This window comes from Myotis brandtii, unplaced genomic scaffold (genome assembly GCF_000412655.1).
Source record: "Myotis brandtii unplaced genomic scaffold, ASM41265v1 scaffold1722, whole genome shotgun sequence".
Lineage (NCBI taxonomy): Eukaryota > Metazoa > Chordata > Mammalia > Chiroptera > Vespertilionidae > Myotis > Myotis brandtii.
In genome coordinates this window covers 92,535-92,879 of record NW_005356354.1, presented here as the reverse complement: position 1 = coordinate 92,879, position 345 = coordinate 92,535, and positions in this window count along the sequence as shown.

Sequence of the window (345 nt, the reverse complement as noted above, 5' to 3'; positions counted from 1 at the left end):
GCCGCGCTAATGCGCCCCCGAGATGCACACCTGTACCCGGGCGGCCTGAACCGGGGAGCAGACGCCAGCCCCGCCGACAAGAGCTCCTTCTCACAGACACGGCTGCAGAAGGGGCAGTGACAGAAACACTTGCCAGGCACCGCGCCGCCCTGCGCCCCTGGCTGAGCTGGACTCGGGGACCTGTGGAAATAGCCTTATCCTGCCCAGCGGCCTGGAAATACAGGCTAAGGTGCCTGAGGGCGGGAGAAAGTACGTTTCTCAAGACGTAGGCCAGAACCTGCTCTCAAGTCATTGCACATTTTTTTCTTTATTGATTAAGTATTACATATGTGTCCTTATCTCTCC